Source organism: Antechinus flavipes, chromosome 6 (genome assembly GCF_016432865.1).
Source record: "Antechinus flavipes isolate AdamAnt ecotype Samford, QLD, Australia chromosome 6, AdamAnt_v2, whole genome shotgun sequence".
In the NCBI taxonomy this organism is placed as follows: Eukaryota; Metazoa; Chordata; class Mammalia; order Dasyuromorphia; family Dasyuridae; genus Antechinus; species Antechinus flavipes.
This window is the reverse complement of record NC_067403.1, coordinates 227,221,900-227,241,833: the sequence shown is the minus strand read 5'-3', so window position 1 is coordinate 227,241,833 and position 19,934 is coordinate 227,221,900. Positions and strand designations below refer to the sequence as shown.

The window sequence follows — 19,934 nt, the reverse complement described above, 5'->3', positions numbered from 1 at the left end:
AACTACTGTTCAACCATGCTTCCTCCACCTCCTGAAGGTTGATTTTGGGAATAAGTGCAAATTTAATACTTATTGCATATCATCCTATTGGATTCAGTTCAAGGGCTCTAGTCTAAACATCCATTTGGGTCCTGCCTTGTGACCTAGGATGCAGTATATCACTAAAGCTCAGTGAGCAGGACCACCATTCCTTTTGTTAAGACACAAGTAACAAAGTTAAACAGCAAATGGCCAGCTTCATAAGATGCTCCCCTGGAGACCTCCCTCATCCCATTCACATTTTTAAAGCGCTGGAAGAACACTAATCCAGTCACTTGTGCCAAGTGGCAGGGGAAGTGGAAAGGGAGGCGAAAGGGGGGATGCTGAACTCAGACTTTTTCACTTCACCTTGAACTAGTCACTAAGCTCTTTTGGCCTCAGTTCACACAATTGGTGTGTATAAATCAGAATCTCTAAGATGAATGAATATAGAGCAGATGGAAGTTCATCTTGGATGGCATGGCTAGGGGGAGAAGAGAAGCCCTCGAGAAGGGAGGACTGGAGCTGTCTTGAAGGAAGGCAAAGGTTCTTAGGAATAGGAGGCTGGGAGGGAAAGCATTTGAGGATTGAGAAGCAGTTAGTGCAAATGCATAAGATGTTGTGGCATGTTCAAGGCCACTTCATTTCCTATTCCCCCAATTTTTCCCCCACAAATTCTTCTCTCATCTTGTAGCACAACCCCCATCTTCTCCACTTCTAATCGGGTGACCTATTATCAATTCAACTCTGCCACTGTTTCCACTTACAACCCCCCTAAGTTTCTCCAGACTTCCCCACTTCATGTATGTGGTCCCTCCCATTATAATGTAAACTACTTGAAGGTAGGGGACTAGCTTTGGTTCTACATCCTCAGGCTTTGTACATAATAAGCTCTTAAAAATGCTTTTTCATTCATTCACTAACAGATAGATACTACTTTTCACTTTGGGGAGACCTTTTTTCCGGCTCTTCTACAAGTAAGAAGTCTGCTTCTCAGACTCCAGTGAAAAGATCATATTGCTGCAGTCCCTGGAGCTGGTCTGTACTCTGAGCCTTTTACTTTTTCTACCTTCTTTGTGATATCATCTATTCTCTTTCATTTATATCTTTATCCAGCCCTGCTCTTACTTGGGGAAACCCAGTCCCACATCATATCTCCACATAGCTTTGTCCCAGGTACCATCTTAAACTCAGTTCCTGAGGGCCAAATAATTCTTCTTATTACCCAGGTTCAAAACCTTGGCCACAGATTTGATCCTTCTTTGTCCAGGACTCACCATTACAGAGTGATTCTGCCACTACATTTCTTAGTTCTTCTCTCCACTTATACATCTACAATGGTACAATCTATCTTTCTACACAGATGCCAAAATAAACTTCCTAAGCCACAGGTCTGACTGTGTCACCTCTTCCTCAAAAATCTTTAGGGAAAGATAGGGAAATAGTACCTGAGATGAACTATGAAGAAACATAAAGGCAGGAAGGGTAGAGCTGAAGAGAGAGTTATGCCAAACTCATTTTATTTATGTTTTGAACTAGATTACAAAGCTGGTAGATCATGTGAATATAGTTTTCCTAGAGCTGAAAAATTTGAGCAGTACTTTTTACCTTTGAGATTATTCTTAAAGATAGAATGGTACAAGACTTTGTACAAGTAGGAAGATTAGGAATTGTTTAAATAACAATCTAAAGAGTAATAATTAATAGTTTGATTCAATGTGGAATGATGTCTCTAAAAGAGTATCTCAGGGATTTTTCTATTTAACATTTAAGTCAATATCCTAGATAAGACAGATGGGATGCTTATAAGGCCACTCGATAAGATTCAAAAAAATAAAATAAAATAAAATAACATATTGAGCTAAATAAAATGTAACTTAACATAGTTTCATTTAAAATCTTACTCTTGGAGCAGCTAAATGGCACAGTTGATAAAGCATCAGCCCTGGAATCAGGAAGATTTGAGTTCAGTATTCCCTTTTATTTATTTAGCCTACTCTTTTCCTTTTCCCTTTTCCTCTCCCACTTTTTAATGAGGTGAGAGAAGTTTCTCTGTAAATCAAATATGTCTAACATTTTCTTTTTGGGCCAAATCAGATGAGAGTAAGATTCACACATTGTTCCTCCCCCTTCCTTAATTCCCTCAGATATGATAGGTTCGCTCTTCGTGGGATGTAATTTCCCTCTTTTTACCTACACTCTTCCCTTTTTCTGATACAATCCTCTTTCCACTTCTAGTTCTTTTTTTAAAAAAAAAATTATACACATGCTCTTTATGTATGCCTGTAACAGAAATAGAGTTCTCAAGAGTTCTTTTTATCTTTTTATGCTTCTCTTGAGTCCTATATTAGGAGGTCAAATTTTTCTTTAGCTCTGGTTTTTTCATTAGGAATAAATGGAATTCACCTGTTTCACTGAATGTCCGTCTTCTTCTCTAGAAAAAAATGCTGCACTTAGATGGATAGTTTATTCTTGGCTGCATTCCAAGTTCTTTTGCCTTTCAAAATATCAGATTCCAGGCTCTTAGATCCTTTAATGTGGGAGCTGCTAGATCCTGAGTGATCCTTATTGTGGCTCCTCGGTATTGAATTGTTTTTTTCTGGCTGCTTGTAATACTTTTTCCTTTGTCTGATAGTTCTGAAATTTAGCCACAATATTCCTTGAAGTTTTTATTTTGGGGTCTCTTTCAGAAGGTGTTTGATGAATTCTTTCAATGCCTATTTTACCTTCCAATTCTATTACACCTGAGCAGTTCTCTTTGATGATTTCCTGAAAAAGTGTCTAGGCTCTTTTTTTCATCATGGTTTCCAGGGAGCCCAATAATCCTTAGATTATCTCTCCTAGATCTATTTTTCAGGTCTGTTGTTTTTTCAAGTAGATATTTAACATTTTTTCCTATTTTTTCATTTTTTTGGTTTTGCTTGACTGATTCTTGATGTCTCAATGAATCATTCATTTCCATTTGTTCAGTTCTGATTTTTAATGAGTTAGTTTCTTCATTAACTTTTTTAACTTCTTTTTGTATATGTCCAATTGAGTTTTTAAATGAGTTGTTTTGCTCTATGGAATTTTTTTCCATTTCACTAATTTTTTTTCTAATGAGTTATTTTCTTTTTCCAAATCACAAATTATACTTTCCTGGGAATTCTTTATCTTTTCCAATTCAAAGATTCTGTTTCCCTGGGGAGTTCTTTACCTTTTCCAATTCACATTTTAGAAAGTTGTTTTCTTTTTCCACTTTATCAAATTTTTCTTTAAGTGAATTATATGCCTTTTCCATACTCTCTTGCAGAGCTTCTCTTTCCTTTCCCCACTTTTCTTCTAGCTCCCTTTTAAGATCTTTTATAATTTCTTCTAGGAGAGTCTTGTGTGATGGGGACCAGATTATATCCCACTTTGGGGTTTTGTCTGGATACTGTCTGCTATTAGTCACCTCAGAGTTGGAAACTTGCTCTCTTTCTGTATAGAAGCTATCTATCGTTAGAACTCGCTTTGCTTTTTTACTCATTTTTTAAAAGCTCTCAAGATCTGCCTTCAGGGCAAGGAGGTTCCCCGCTTCCTCTGTGCAGCTGTGCTGTGAACTGTGCTGAGTCACTCCCAGTGCTGGGTGGGTGTGGCCAGGTCCTGTGAAACTCTGGTGTTTTGGGGGTCTGTGTAACTTCTCTGCTGATCTACTGCTTTGCAACCAAAGCAAGCAGCCAACCTGTGGTAGCGTTCTCCCTGGAAATTTTCCACCTGTTTAGACATGCACTCCGCCCCTGTCCCCTGTCCGCTCAGCTTGCACTAGCTTCCATGTTCTGCCTCCCTGCCTATGCTGGCCTCCTCCCACCAGATCAAGACAGACCTTTTCTGGAGATCTTCCAGATTATTTTCGGCTGGTAATTTGTTGTACTCCCAATATTCGTGGATTCTACCATTCAAGCTCTATTTCAGAGGCTGAATTTGGTAATCAGTAGTGAGGGTAGAAGGGAGCTCAGAATGAAGTGTGCATCCTCTCCAACATCTTGGCCCTCCTCCCCCCCCCCTCACCCCCCCCCCCCCCCCCCGCCCAGGATATGAGTTCAAATCCATTTTCAGGCACTTAGCACTTACTATATGTGATCCTGGACAAATGACTTAACTCCAACTTCCTAAACAAACAAAAAATCATCTTATTCTTTCATTTAAAAAAATCAACTTTGCAAGCAAAACCAGAAGAACACTGTACATAGTAACAGCAAGATTATGTGATGATCAACTGTGACAGACTTGGTTCTTCTTAGTGATCCAAGACAATTCCCATGGACTTGGAATGGAAAATGCCATCTACATCCAGAGAAACAGAACTATGGAAACTGCTGATAAAAGCATGCTACTTTCACCTGGTTTTTTTTTTTTTTTTTTTTTTTTTTTTTGGTTTGTTTGTTTTTTCTTCCTTTTCTTTTGTTATGATTTTTCTTTCACAACATTATAAATGCGTAAATATTTTTTAAATGACTGTATAGTAACCCTGTAGCAATTTTTTTTTACTATCTTAGGGAGGGGGAACAAATCAGAATTAAAAATCTTACAAAAATGAATGTTGAAAATTCAGACTATCCACTAGAAAGTCAGATAGTAACACCAAAGCTTAAATATTTTGTCCATATAACAAGAAAACAGGACTCTGGAAAACATAGTAATGTTGGGGAATACCAAAGGCAAAAGAAAAAGGGGAAGGCAAAGGATGAGGTAGATGATGTCATGGGAACAATAAACATGAATTTGGATAGACTTTGAGCTATACTGGAAGAGGTCCTGGTATGCTGTTGTCCATGAGGTCACAAAGAATCAGACATGACTGAATAATACCAAATTATAACCAAGTATCCCAGGGTCATTCTACTAGGGTAAAAGTATAACAATGCTATTATATTATCAAGTTGTGCCTCTTTCATTGTGTACTTTTGAAGTTTATTTTTTTCCCCAAGAAATTGCCTTTTTTAAAATTCTCTCAATAGTATTCTATTTTTCCAATTACCTGTAAAGATAGTTTTCAACATTCAGTTTTGTAAGATTTTGAATTCTAGACTTTTTCCCCCTTCCCAAGACAGCAAAACAAACAAACAAATAAATAAAATCTGATACAGGTTATACATGTAGAGTCATTTTAAAATATTTCTGCATTTGTCATATTGTGAAAGAAAAATCAGAAAAGGAAAAAACCATGAGAAAGAAAAAACAAACAAATAAAAGTGAAAATACAAGTATTCTTGGTATTTACTTGACAAATTAGTTATAAAAGTATCCTCCTTCTTCCTCCAAAAAAGTCTTCTTTAGTACCACAATTCTCAAGCATCGTTCAGCTTTTCTTATAGTATCTCTCTCATAGTAATTCATTGCTACTGGAAAAACTATAGCTTTGTATATAAGATCTTTGGGCTCCACTTTTTAGGTTGTCCAGATTTGTCATAGCTTTTTTTTCCAAGGAATGTCTTGTAATTTCTTGGCTACAGTCACTATCTGCAATGATCTTCAAGACCAAGAACATAAAATCTGACACTGCTTCCTTTTCTTCTCTCTCTATTTGTCAGGAAGTGACAAGACCAGTTGCTAAGATCTTAGGTTTTTGTTGTTGTTGTTGTTTGTTTGTTTTTAATGATAAGCTTCCAGGCAATTTTTACACTCTCCTCTTCTACCCATTTTAAGAGACTTCTTAATTCTTCCTAACTTTCTGCCACCAAAGTGGTATCATCTGAGATGGTTGAAATTTCTTCTGATAATCTTAATCCCAGCTTCTGATTTGTAGTTAGGCATTTTTTATGATATACTCTGCATGTCAGTTAAATAAAGTGACAACATACAGCCTTGTTTTACACCTTTTCCAAATGTAAACCAGTTTCCATGTTCAGCTATAACTATTGCTTCTTTGGTACACATACAGACTCCTCAGGAGACAAGGAAGACAATCTGGTACTCCATTTCTGCAAGGACTTGCCACCTTTTGTGATGACACAGTCAAAAGCTTTAGCATAGTCAATGAAGCAGAAGTAGATGTTTTTCTGGCATTCCCTTGATTTCTCCATAATCCAGTGAATATTGGTAATATAGTCTCTAGGTTTTTCTACTTCTTCAAAAATCAGCTTGCTCTTCTGGTAATTCTTGGTTCACATTAGCGGGAGCAAGCTTGTATTGCAGAATATTAAGCATAATCTTGCTGGATTGTGAAATGAGTTCAATTGTTCAGTAAACTGATCTTTAATTCAGTAGCTATTGTTGACTTTTTAAAATTTTATTTCTTTTATTCATTGCTGTCTTTTTTCCAATTTCCGGCTATTATTGAATGCATTCAATTTTAGGAGTCACAATTTAGGAAAAGTGTTAATGAGCTAGAGTGTCAAGAGGAAGACAACCAATATAATTAAGCACTTCAAATTCAGGCCATATAAGATTCTTCAGGAAAGTTGGAGGTGGGGAGAGATGGGGAGGAGGTATCTATACAGAAATGTTTAGCCCAGATAAGATAGTTAAATGGAATACAAGGGCTAACTTCATTTAATTTAAGGACTTGCTATGTGAAAGAAAGAACAGACTTGTTCTTTGTTGTTCCTAGAGGACAGGTAGGAGTTGCCAATAAATAAATTTATGTTTAATGTAAACAATTCCTAACAATGAGAACTTTCCAAAAGTAAAAGGGGCTGTCTGGTACTCCTTCTCACTGGAGGTCTTCAAGAAAAGTGTGGAATGACTATATGTTAGATATTGTGTAGAGGTAGGTTCTTTTTCAGGTAGGAGTGTGAATTTTGATAGCCTGGAAGTACCCTTCTAATTGTTCTGAAATTCCAGCTTGATTAGAAAAAATAACAAAGAGGGACAAATGTGAAGTTAAGCTGGAAAAGCAGAATGCCTTCACAGGCTAATTGTACAATCTTTCAGAATCCAATTCTTTTTGTAAGGCATGTTTGGTCATGTATATTTATTGTGTATCTAATTTATACTCTAATATATTTAACATCTACTGGTCATCCTGCCATCTAGGGGAGGGGGTGGGGGAAGGAAGGGAAAAATTGGAACAAAAGGTTTGGCAATTGTCAATGTTGTAAAATTACCCATACATATAACTTGTAAATAAAAACTATGAAATAAATAAATAAAATATTAAAATAATAATAATAATAATAAAAGTAGAATGACACCAGACTGTGAAAGGCCTTAAACCCCAGGCTGAAGAGTTTGTTTTTGATCCCAGAGGTCACAGGAAATCACTTAAAGTCTGTTGAGCAGAGGAATAACATTGTTAAGACACCTGCAAGAGGAGCAAAGATATCAAATGTATCTCTAGCTGAAAATATTCTCTAGTGCATTTGAACCACAATACAATGTAATTGGGAAATAGTTAACTAAAAAGAAAAATAATAATAACATAGATAACATTACATTTTGAAACCAAGTCAATATGCTGCTGCAGAGATTTAAGTTCAGATTATTTCCATTTGGGTTTGATTTGGTGTAGAGAAGATACTTGAAAAAGTTGAGAGGAGAAGGGATATCTTTCTATTAAAATAACCCAAGCAAGTGGCAATAAAAGACTTCAACTAGAGTAATGGCAAAGAGAAGATAAATATAAGATATTATAGAGGTAGAACTTCCATGGCTTAGTATTAATTGTATTTGGAGGGAAAGGAAGAGGGAAGTACTGAAGTTGGTCAACTGAATAGTACCCTAAATGGAAAAAGGGAAATCTAGAGCAAATGGGGGTGTGGACACATTAAATTTCAATTAAAATGCTCAGAAATACGCCTCTGAATAATGATTACATAGTGGAATCACTGCTGCATTAGAATGCATTTTAAATACATTAAAGTTGGTTAAGATAACTACAGATTCAAAATTATTATCTTAAAATGTTTCAGATAATTAAATCTGACATAGCTGTTTCAGGTTCTATAGAAGTAATAATTCAAAGGCAACAGGAACTTTGGACAAAAGGCAAGTCCTAAAGTAATGAATTGACATTATCAAGAAAAATATTGTTTATATAATTTCATAAATGAACTTTTATAAACAATCTTAACATTTCAGTCCTATGATTCAAGAGATGCCAATAAGTGGAACACCCCATATGCACTGTCAAGAAGTCCTATATCCACTGTACATGTTTAACCTATATCAGATTGCTTGCTGTCTAGGGGAAATGGAGAGGAAGAGGGAAAAAAAAAATGGAACACAAGGTTTTGCAAAAATGAATGTTGAAAACTATGAAAAATAATATACTATTAAGAAGTTCCATATCCTATGGCCAGGTATATGTGTACATATGCCTATAGAAACATCTACACATGTGAATACAGTAGTTATTTGTTACAGTGGCTACATGAGGCTAATAGAATTAGTTGTAAGATTTGTCTTTGAGTATAGCATAAGAAAAGGTTCCTTAACTGGTACTTATATGTGAAAGGCAAAAAGGATGATTAAGGACCTCCAGTTTACATGATATGAGTTTTAACTGAAGGAAGGAGAAAGATACTTAACTTTGATAAAAAATTAAGTGGAACATGAAAGCTGACTGCACATTATTTAGGAGTTGGTCATGTGAAAGAACAAACAGTAGTTATACATATACATATACATATATATCTAAATACACATACATGTACATCAGATATATGTTAACACACAGATATAGGTAGAGATCCTTTATTTCCTAAGTCACAATCAAATTAAAGGTTAAATCTTGCAACTAATTCTAACAAGTAGCTTTAAAAAATATTATTCTACTTCAGATTGAAACATTGAAACTATTCCAAAATACATCAAAGAAACTAACCAAGTCTCATCTCTTGTTTTAAGACCTCTCTGACCACTAAATACCCATTCTTGGTAATGGATCATGCTTGTAATCTGGTTCCAATCCAATAGTCTGTCTTTATGAGTCTGGAGAAGGGAAACTTTCTTACACAGTTTAATACCTACTTAAGTTAAACTATTACCTACTTTAAAGTATATTACTTATCTAACAGAATCAAAATGAGAAGTGTTAAACAATGTAACCAAAATAAAAATTAACCTTAGGCTATATTAATATAAGTACAGTGTTCAAAAAAAGTCATAACAAACCCACTGAATTCAGCACTGGTCAAATCACATCAGGAATATATCACTGTATAATTCTAAAGGGATACTGACAAACTAAAATCTACAAAAAGGAGAGTGACCAAAACATTAGTATATATAAACACTTTGTTATATGAAGAACAGGGGAAAAAATTAACATTTTAGTCTGCAAAACAAAAGATGTAAAAGGATGTACTACTTGAAATAACCTGAAAAAAAAATCTAAATGGAACTTTTTTATATTACTCCAGAAAGCATGATTAAGACTAACACCCACTGGTCATAGGAAGACACACTGTGAGTCAGAAAAAGGAAAGAAAACTCTTTAACAGATGAGAGCTATTAAAAATTAAATAGGCTGTACTCTTCGGCAGTAGATTCTTTGTGTTGTAAAGGATATCATAGAGAGTACTCTGTAAATTGATTGGGAAGTTAGGATAAAATACCTTTATGATCTCTTCTGACTCTAACATTATATGATTTTGATTAAGTGAGTGGGTTAGACTCCTAATACTTTCTGTCAAACTGAGCATACCACACTCATATTGAAAGCACACTTACTTTTTTGCCAGCACATGAGAGTATTACTGTTATCCTGGAAGCAAAGAAGAAGCAGCATAACCTTCTGTGGCAAGGCCTAAGATTATAGAAATGAGCTGTTATGTGTGAAAGCAATAGCTCATCATAAAGCAATAATATAGTTAAAAAGATTATATGAAAACTGTTCAACAAAGGTATGTCAAATATCTAGCTTTCAATCTTGTCATTTCTAACAATAACAAACTAAGGCTTTTACAGTAATGCAGACATAATTTTGTCTATAAACACTCAGCATTTTCTCATTTCACTTCAGAATAGAAAATGAAATGTGAAATATCATTGTATACTTTCTAAACTTTCCATATCTTGGGGCAGACATGCAATTTGACACAGGTTCACAGACCCAAGTTAATTCCAAAAATTAGAGAAATCCTATCATTAAAAAAAGAAGAAGAAGAAAAAGGATCAAGATGGTAACTTTTGTGATTTTAGACTTTTTTTACCAATGCATATCAACACACTCCTCTGCATAGTCTTCTAGAGTATTGAAAGGGAGTGACTTTCCCGGGAACTCACAGCCAATATGTGTCAGGTGACATTTCTACTGGTCTTCCTAGAGATGAGATTGGCTCTTTATCCCCTATGGCACAGCTATTTCCCAGTTGGGGGGGGGGGGGGGGGGAGAGGACAATAATGCTGCTAATTCAAATGAGTACTATAGAAACCTCATATTGAGAACTGTATTTCAAATCTTTCAAGAATTTTGCAATTCTTTCCATCGACTATTTCTCTTCTCTAAAACATCCTTCAGAATCCTTTGCAAGCAAGCACTACTTCCTTCTCTTCCTACTGTCTCCATCGTGAGAATCTTCCCTAAAGTTCTTAACTTAGGATTTCAGGAAATATTAAGAACTCGAATGGGAAAAGACAATTATTTATTTCAATATAATAAGTTTCTTTAGTATTTTATTTTGTACATCTAAAAATATTATCCTGAGAAGGGGCACATGGGATTCATCAGACTGCCAAAAGGATCCATGAAACAAAAAGGTTAAGAATCCTCATTCTAAAGTTTAGTCTTTGCAGTCCTTTGGTTCTTTCCTCTTTACATTCCCTTTCTACCAGCTCTCACCTATTCAATAATATCAGAGTTTGCAAAAACAAATGCCAACTCTACATATGTTTTGAATATCAGTTTCAAGTTCTCAAAGACTAGTAAATATCCTCCCAGTTCAAATACAATAAATCAAGGCAAATTCTTCATCTGTCCAGTCTAATTAATAAATATTTTTAAAAATCCATTATCAGGCCAGGTCTAAAAAACTCAGCAAACAATGTCTCACTTTCTAATTTGGTATTTGCTTTCCATAGTAACTTAGATTTTTACAAAGAAATTGAACATAATACCAACTTAAAAGTAGGGATTACTTTATTTTTGTCTACTCCAGGGCCTAATACATAGCAGGGGTTTAATATTTGTTGAAATAGCCTAACTGAACATGCTTCTCTATGAGTATATTCTACTACAATACTCCCTTGTATCAATTTCAATAATAGTTGTCAGTCATAAAGCACTTATTAAATGCATGCCATGTGCCAGGCATTGTGCTAAGCTCTGGGGACACAAAGAGAGGCAAGGTAGTTCCTGTCTTTGAAAAGCTCACAAATCTAATGGAAAAGACAAAAAGCAAACTAATATTTCCAAAAAAGTTATATTTAGGATAAACAGAAAATAATTAACAAGGGAAAGGAATCAGATGAAGAAATAAAAGCATTTCTGATCACATGAAAAAATGCTCTAAATCACTATTGATTACAGAAATACAAATTAAGGCAACTCTGAAGTGCCACTTGACACCTCTTAGATTGACTAAGATGACAGAAAAAGATAATGATAAATGTTGGAGAGAAGGCTAATACATTGTTGGCAGAATTGTGAAAATGATACAACCATTAGGGAGAGCAATTTGGAACTATGCCCAAAGGGCTATAAAACTGCATACTCTGATCCTGTAGTCTCACTACTGCATATGTATCCAAAAGAGAAAATTAAAAAGGAGAAAAGGCCCACACGTGCAAGAATGTTTGTAACAGCTCTTTTTGTTATGGCAAGGAACTAGAAATTGAGTGGATGCTCATCAGGTGGGGAATGAATGAATAAGTTATGGTATATGAAGGTAATGGTTTTTCTGTAAGAAATGATGAATAGGCTGATTTCAGAAAAGCCTAAAAAGGCTGATGCTGAATGAAGTAAACAGAAGCAGAACGTTGCACAAGATTAAGTGATGATCAATTCTGATGGATTTAGCTCTTCACAAGAATTTGGGGATTCAAGGCAATTCCAATAGACTTGGGATTGAAAATGTCAAACACATCCAGAGAAAGAACCATGGAGACTGAATATGGATTGAAGCATACTATTTTCACCTTTTTGTTTGTTTTCTTTCTCATTTTTTCCCTTTTGTCTGATTTTTCTTGCAAAACTATGACAAATATGAAAATGTATTTAAAAGGATTGTATTTGTTTAACTATATGAGATTGTTTTCTGTTTTGAGGAGAAAAGAGGTAAGGGAAAGAGGCAGAAAATTTTAGAACACAAAGCTTTACAAAAATGTATGCTTAAAACTATCTTTACATGTAATTGAAAAAGTAAAATACTATTTTTTAAAAGGGGAGGGGAAGGAATTAGAATTAGGAGGGCTTCCTGAAAAAAAGTATATTTTTAATTAGCACTTAAAAGAAGCCAGGGAAGCCAGTGGGCAAAAATGAGGAGGAGCAGGATTCTAGGCATTGGGAATAGTCAGAGAAAATACCCAGACCCAAGAGTAATATTAGTAGAAGAACTAGCATACCCCCTCCCCACAAAGAAGAATAGACAAGAGGAATGATGATTTTTTTTACAACTGCAAAACTTAAAAATACTTAAAGACTATGTCAAAGTTAACTTGATTGCTATCTATAAATACACAATGAAAAAACTTTTCTGCCTTAAATCTGCATCATCCTGTATCTTGGCATAAGTAAATTCCTAATACTGAAGGTCAGAATAAGCAAATGAGTGATACACCTCAAATCCCAATTAGTATGATTTTGAAGTAAAAGGAAAAAAAAAGTCTTCATTATACAATTTAAATTTTTGTAATCTATGGCAAAAAAACAGCCTGCACTTCAAGTATCAAGTTATCACCAATTGTTTCCTCTCTGCTATTCAAAAGAGAATACAGGGCAATACTACATTTAATATCAAGATTTCTTAAGATCTATGACATTGATATGTTGCGTACAGCTCGACAATTCTTAGTAAGCTGCTTTGACCAGAAATAAATCTCTCTTATTGGCCAACATTCTGGAGATAGGTCTCCTGGAATTTAGCAAGATTGGTCCACAGATGAGAGAGTTCAATGCTGGGCCAGTCCTCAAAGGCTCTCTAGATTGGTAAGGCCCACCTGAGCTTGCACTCTGTGTTTATAAATTTCAAGAACCCAAAGTCACTTTAACACTCCAGTAAAGCAGAGCAGAACTTTCAGTGATATGCCATATGCTGCTGCTTTTTAAAAATTAGCACATGATAGAGGTCATACCCAGGATGTTTCCCATGTTTGGCTGCCCCAAATATAGAGATTCAGATTAAGAAAGACTGGCTGAAGGTTGATGTGCTTGTTTACCAGATAATCTCATATCCATATATATATAAAAATATATATATATATATATATATTTTTATATATATATATGCAAGGCTACAATCAATCTTTGAATCCATGAAAACCACAACATGACATGAATTCATTTTAGAACTCATCTAAAATTCTTGTAAATTTGCTTAAATAAAGCAGCTGAAATATAAATTCTGAGCAGATACCCCTTATAATATCTGAGCATGGGGAGAGGAGCCTTATAACAAGTCAGTAAGAAACAAGAAATCAAAGATTATTGTCTGATTTAGTGATTTAAAGTTAGTACTTAAGAGAATGTTTCTAATTATGCACCAGCACCTTGGCCCTTCTAAGATCTTGGCTCTAGAATTAAAGGACTTTCAGTTCAAATCCTTCCCTCTAATGCTTTCTACCTATATGACCTCTATTGTTTATGCAGTGCTGATCATTGCTGGGAAAAGTGATGAAATTGTCCTGATTGGGTCCTAAATAAATTTATATGACATAATCTCAACAGGACCCAGACAGTTACCTCAACAGAAAGGTACTCACCCCGGAAGCTATTTGTCCCTCTACAAGCTTTTAATGGCATTACCTTCTTCATTTCTTCAGGGAAAGATCTCTCTTACTTCAGTGAAAAAACTCAAGTTCAAGCAGGGACTTCACTCTGTCTCTTATGAAGACTCCTCTACATGCATTCTTGATTCCATCTCTTCCTATCTCTTCTCCTGCAGATTGTCCTATTATCTCTGCCCTGGTTCTTTTCCCTATTACTTAGAAACACACATAAAAAACTCTCACTTGATACTACCATTTCTGCTAGCTATCACTCTATATCTCTTAATCTTTGCAATTACACTTGAGAAAACTGTCTCCTACCTCCAATTCTCCCATTCCATTGACCTTTTCACGGAACTGAAATTGCTTCCTCTATAATCACAAATGATCTCTTATTTGCCAAATCAAACAGCCTTTTCCCTATCCTTAAAGTTCTTAACCTCAGCAGCATTTAACACTGTTGAGCACCGTCTTGTGCTAGACCATCTGGTGTAGGTTTTCATGACATTGTTCTCTCCCAATTCCCCTACCTCTTCGACCCATTCCATATCAGTGTTCTTTGCCATTTCTTCATCCAGGTCACATTCATCAACCATAGATATCCTTGGCCCTCTTCTCTCCATTTTATAAGCTCTACCTCATGATGCTCTCAGCTCCCATGAGTTTAGTGATCACCTCTGTGCAGATGATCCCCAGATCTTTATCTATATCCCCAGCCTTGTCTCTCCAGCTCACATCACAATTGCCTTAAATGCCTCAAACTCAACCTTTCTAAAACAAAACTCATTGTTTTCCTTCCCCACCCAAATCCTCACCTCCTCTAAGCTTCCCTATTGCTAAAGACATCATCATATACCCAGAGATATACCCATATTTATCCTACATCTCTAAGACACTGTCATATCTACCTTCACTATTTTTCTCTAAAATGTTATTTTTTTTTTTTTTTTACTCCCAACTATCACTTCAGGCAACTGCAACAACCTTCTGTTTGGTCTTCCTGCCTATTCTAACTGATTCTCTACTAGATTGTTGATTCAATGAGCACTTATTAAGCTCTTACTATATGCCAAGCACCATGCTAAGAACCAAGGAATACACAAAAAAGCAGAGTCCCTGCCCTGTACATTCTAACAAGGGAGGCAACACGTAAACAACTATATAAAACAAGATCAATACAATATGATTAGAAGAACTGGAAAGGCGTTCTGCTACGCAAGCAGAAGATGAGATGAGAAAATGACAGTCAGACCTGAACTTCAGGAAGATCATCTTGGCAGGTGAGTGGAGGATGGCCTGGACTGGAGCAAGGTTTAAAGCAGGGAGATCAATTCAACAGTCCAGGCATGAGATAATGAAGCCCTGTCCCAGAGTGGTGGCTCTGTGAGGGAAAGATTTAGAAAAAGTATTAAGTTGAAGATGTATGAGGAAATTTGTACTGAGACTAAATACCCGGAAAGAGGTTAGGATTGGATAAAAAGAACTGAATGAAGAACTAGCAAACTGAGAAACAGTCAGACAAGAGAACCAAGAGTTTAAAAAAAAAAGAAAAACTCAAAGCAAGAAGGTGATCAAAGTGTAAAACACTAGAGAGGGGTCAAAAAGAATAAAGATTAAGAAAAAAGTCACTGGATTTGGTAATTAAGTGATCATTAGTAACTTTGAAGAAAAGAATTTCAGTTGATTGATGAGGATAGAAGCCAGATTGCAGAGTTGAGAAAAGAATAAGAAAAGGAAATGGAACAGTTACAGTAACAGTAACAAGCAGTTATTTGGCTTTCTTGACAAGTTTAGCCACCAGACAGGAAAAATATACATGACAACTCCAGTGATGGACCCAACTAATGAGTGTTAAGGATGTCAAGGTGATTTTCCTAAAGCTTGAGTCTGGTTAGCTCTAGTAGCTTCCTGCATTTCCAGGATGTAGTTTGTCTTTTAAAAGCCTCCACAATCAAGTCCCTTCTTATTGTTTATTTCTCTGTAAATAGCTTCCTTGCCAGTGGTCCCCCAGGACACTTCTCCAAACTATCTTTCATGTCTACAATATCTCCCTGTAGTTTCCTTCTCTCCTTTCATCAGTTAATTTCCCCTAGTCCTCCCAGCTATCAGCGTCTTCTCTTCTGAGAGTGCTTTCTACCTGTTACTCTCTCTAAATTTTCTGTATGAACACATATTCAACATAAACAACAGGAAGTATTTTCTCCAGGACATAACACAGTGCCTGGTACACAGTTAAAAGTGCTTTTTAAAGTCAGCTGACAGACTGTCTTGACTTTGAGCAAGCTACTTAAACCTCCCATGCTTTGGTTTTCTCATCCTATAAAATCAAGGTGTTGGTATAGATGGCTTCTGGGATCTCTGGCTCTACATCATATTATCTGAACCTGGAGCAGCTGTGTCAATATTTTTTATCATTGTGCCCAGGAAATGCCATGATTTCACCCACTTTTTCTTCCCCAGGAACCATCACCAACAATCTATAAGTTGAAGTTCTGCCATATTTTTAGGTCAGTGCTCTGTATTCAAACACAAAAATGAAATAGTCTCTACCTGAAAAATTTATGCTCCATTGAAGGAAAACAACATAAACACACAAGTAAATACTAAGAGTGCCAAGGAGTAATACAGGGAAGAAGGTACTGGCCACTCAGGACCAGGTAGAAAAGGTGGCACGGGGGACAAGGAACAGGAGATAGGTGGTTGTAAAATGGAAACAAGTTGTCTAGTGTGGTCAAAATGTAGAGAAATTTTCACTAAGCCTAGAAAAATCAGCCTGGAGATAGAATATAAAGCAAACAGAGAAAATCTGTATTATATCAGAGAGTATTAAGTCACTGATGCCTCTTGCACTGGAGAATAGCACTGTCAACCTTATACTTTGAGTATCAATTTGGCAGTAATATGGAAGATGGATTAAAAAGGAGGAGGACAATCAGATATCTACAGTCCAGGAGAGAGATAATAAGTAGAATGTAGTAGAGTGGCAATTACAAGAGAAGAAAAGAGACAAAGTAAGAAATGTTGGAGAGGTAGAATCAACAAGATCTAGCAACTAATTAGTTTAAAGGAAGATAAGAGAAAATAATTGAGGATGATTGCAAAGTTGTAAAAATGGGTTACTGGAAGCATAGTGGTGTCTTCATCTGAAATAAAGGAATTAAGAAAAAAGGGGAGGCTTCTGAGGAAAATATAACAAGTTCATCTTCAGACGTGCTGAGTTGAAAATATCTACAAGACATCCAATTGGAAAATGTCCAATATCCTGTTGAAGGGACTTGCTCAAAGCTGCCTTGGCATTAATAAGTTGAATCAAGATGCAAACTCATGTCTTCTCAGTGCAAAAAGTACAAAAGAGCAATAACAGCTAACATTTCTACCTAAATTTGTATGGTCAGAAAAAACTTGTAATACATAGAGGCATCACAAAAATTTCCCCCAAATATTGGTATTCGGTGAAAAGAGTCATTTGATTTGGCCAAAAAAGTTCTCTAGTCAGTTGGGGATGCAGGGTTTGCATCTCTGCAGTGAGCCTAGGGCTGAACTCATCTGCATAAAGATGATAATTGAACCCATGGGAGTTGATGAGGTCACTTAGAGAAACGTAGAGGGGAGAAAAGAAGCCTTTTGACAGAGTTTGGAAATGGAATATAAATGATGAATGATGAGCCTGCAGAAGGGGATATACAAGTATGAGAACATCCATATGCAGGAGAAAGGGGTGGTCAGTAATGTTAAATGCAGCAGAAAAGTCAAGAAGGATGTAAAGGTCAGCTGAATTGGCAATTAAAGGATCACTGATAACTTTGAAGAGCAATTCCAGCTGAGTGATAAGCCTGAACATCAAATAGACAGGTGAAAGGAAGTATTTTCTAGGTTAACCAAGAAAAGGAAAAAGATACAGCTAGAGGGGGTGGTAGGGTCAAGTAAGGCTTTTAAAGACCAAGGGAGACAAGGACATATTTATGGGTAGAAACGTACAAGCCAAAAGATAAGGAAAGGTTGAAAATTAAAGAAAAAATAGCTTTGCAGGGGCAAGTCTTACTTTTCTCTTCCAAGAGATCCACCCCCCCCTCCCCCATTGAACTATCCTTCATAGAAAGGCTTGAAAGATACCCAAGATCTTGTGACTAATAAAAGCCCCAGGACCTTACTTAGATCCTTCTCTTCCTACCACATTTAGGAACACTCAATCCTCTTGGCTTCTCCCCTCTGTGCTGACAATTCCTATTGCCTCATTTCATCTATTGTCCCTAATTTAACAATATTAAACTACTCTGCAAAAAATAACTCAGACCTCTAATGAATTTCAGTCTCAAATTCTGAAGGCCTGTTACTGAGTATAGAGAAAGCTGTAGTCCCTGAATCTATAATGAAGACAATATATAAAATGTGATTCAATATCTTAAATTAGTATTAGGAATATTTTCTCATCTAAGTAATATCATAAATGATCTATTCTACTCGTTGATGTACACTGTGAGTTAAATGTACATTTCTAAGTTTTCTGGAAACTTAAATGACCGCTTACAAACTTTCTGTGAGGAAATTACTTACAATCAACTAAATTAAACATTAAAATGCAACTCCTAAGTTAGGAGCTACTCACACTCAGGTAAGTATGAAAAATCATACATCTGTCCTTTTCACAAGGCTTAGAGACCGGAATGATAAACTTCATGTAAAGGAGTTTTCCAATTTTTTAGCCATTTTACCCATTTATGTTATTATCCCTGTGGACTTTTTTTTGTTTAAATAAATAAAAGCTCTTTAGCATCAAAAAGGATGGGGAGGAAGAACAATTGAGGGAAGCAGGAAACAAATGTAAATCTGCTTTGAAAGCAATCATTTCCATTCAACCACTCTCCAGTAGTGTACATTCAAATAAAACTACTTCATCTTTCATCACTTAAGTAAACTGAACCTGTCATTTCCTCATCTACACAAAATACAAATATCAGGTAGAGAAATGAACAGAATTCCTGCATGCATCTGGTTCAACACCTACTTTGCCTCTAAACAATGTTAAGACACTAAAAATTCCCAACACACCAATATTTCAATATTCCACTTTATATAAGTGTAGGAAAGGCAGTGTTGTGAATTTACCTAAAATTTCAATTCCGGTAACTATAATTATCTAGGCTAAACTTAACTGGGTAGACCTTAATATACAGCCAAGACTTATTTCTGAACTTTTCAGGTAGGGGTACAATCCATTTTCAAAAAGAGGCTGGCTTCTCCATTAGACCTTTAATTTTCCTCTACTAAAATAAGAGGTATTTTATGTTTGGTGCAGCTATTTTAGACAAAATTTAATTTTATACCCTGTTTCCCAAACTGCCTGAAATGTCACATCTTAGAACTGTTCAATGACATAAGTTGTTATACCCCAGATTGATAACAACTGTCTATCATTATCATCTGGCAGCTATTTTGTGACAAATGGGAAACAAAGTGATAGACAATCTAATTCCTTGTGGATAAGTATCCATATTACATCAGTATAACTGATGCTAATTTGCACTCTCCACAGAAATCTTCACAAAGGGATTCAACAAATATACAGACCCTATGTCAAACAGGATATAGGCTTTTAAAACTAATAAGGAAGCACAGAAAGGCAAATCTTGCATGGGTAACAGTATATACCCAAGATATAAATTTCATTTCTAAAATTTAGTTATAGTAAATCCAAAATATAACACTATACAGGAGTCAGGGATATAACAACAACAAAAAAGATGTAATAAGGTGCAATTAAGAATGCAGATCACTGTACAGACTGCCTGATCCTAACATGAAACATTAACAAAAAGGGGGGGGGGGAGGTTTGGAAGGTTACATTATCACAATATACTTTTAACTGTGTAGATTCAAAAGAAAAAAACAACAAAAATCAAAACGACCCCCTATACACATACGGGTGGGGGGTGGGGGGAAAGGGGTATTTAAAAAACTATTAAGCAAGAAATACCTTTTAAAAACGGGTTTACAACCAGACCAACACAGGTTATGTGTATATTTGTTCATTAAAAAAAAAAAAAAAAAAAAAAAAAAACTTTGGTAAATGTCAAAAGTAGAATTCAGTT

At 35.7% G+C, this 19,934-nt stretch overlaps 1 protein-coding gene across 1 annotated transcript in view; it reads right to left on the bottom strand.

The window, feature by feature from the left end:
- QSER1 (glutamine and serine rich 1) overlaps positions 1-19,934 on the bottom strand; it is a 97,488-nt gene that overhangs the window by 76,838 nt on the left and 716 nt on the right. The window lies entirely within an intron of this gene.